This window comes from Sinocyclocheilus rhinocerous, unplaced genomic scaffold (assembly GCF_001515625.1).
Source record: "Sinocyclocheilus rhinocerous isolate Xijiao unplaced genomic scaffold, SAMN03320098_v1.1 scaffold2853, whole genome shotgun sequence".
In the NCBI taxonomy this organism is placed as follows: Eukaryota; Metazoa; Chordata; class Actinopteri; order Cypriniformes; family Cyprinidae; genus Sinocyclocheilus; species Sinocyclocheilus rhinocerous.
In genome coordinates this window covers 1-1,235 of record NW_015648473.1, presented here as the reverse complement: position 1 = coordinate 1,235, position 1,235 = coordinate 1, and positions in this window count along the sequence as shown.

Sequence of the window (1,235 nt, the reverse complement as noted above, 5' to 3'; positions counted from 1 at the left end):
CTGATGTCACATGGATTATTTTACCGATCTCCTTGCTACGTTTCTGGACTTGGGAACATTTCAGTTGTATTGCTGTCTATGCAGGGTCAGACAGCTCTCAGATTCCATCAAAAATATCTTAATTTGTGTTCCGAAGATGAACGAAAGTCTTATGGGTTTGAAACGACATGAGGGTGAGTAATTAATGACCGAATTTTCATTTTTGGGTGAACTATCCCTTTAACTGATGGACTGGAGTGCTGTGGATTACTTGTGGATTATTGTGATGTTTTTATCAGCTGTTTGGACTCTCATTCTGACGGCACCCATTCACTGCAGAGGATCCATTGCTGAGCAAGTGATGCAATGCTACATTTCTCCAAATCTGATGAAGAAACAAACTCATCTTCATCTACAAATCATCTATTCATCTATTTTTTGGGTGAACTAGTCCTTTAAGGCGAGACACTATAGGCAAAAACATCTTGAGATTTTGGGCTATTTGGCTTTTTAATGTTGTTTCAGGCTAGTGGAAAGACTTTCACAATACACATTTAATTGTTAATTTTATTGCAATTTATCTATTTGTGTCTGTAGATTTAATGATTTAATGTTATTTATTTAATGATTTATTTTTTATTTATTTAATGTTATTTACTAATGTTATTGATTTAATGTTTAAATATCCAGTTACATACACTAAACTTCTGAAGGTTTCTACAGAGGGGTTTGTTCATATATCATTCACCTGATTTTATACAACATTCTATTCCTAAAAACATGGTGGAGATGTGTTTTTCTGGCTGTTGACAGTACTTTATGATTTACAGAGTGATAAAAGGAGATATCCCCTCTGTAAAAAAAAACCTTTGACTCTAATATGTCAACAAAATGAAAAAAGAATTTTGATCCAATGTTCAGATTTCTGTTCTGGAAATGCATGCAAATTAGTGCATATTTAATTAGATTATGTGTCATTTGCATACTTAAACCATGTAAAAAAAATTATATTTTGATATTTTTGTCAGTTGCCTTTCACAATTGTTTCCCTGTTTGTATTAGACTAAAAAGCCTTAGGCTGTTTAATGGCAGTTCAATAATAGCACCAGACAGTGGCACATTCACACCCTTATTTATAGCAGACCTGTTGATGTAACCTGTTGCCAGCCCTGCATCATATGAATGTTATATGCACAGCAATGCAGTCAAATCCGATGAGATGCACTGGAGAAACCGGTTCTGTGAGGCGTCCTCAG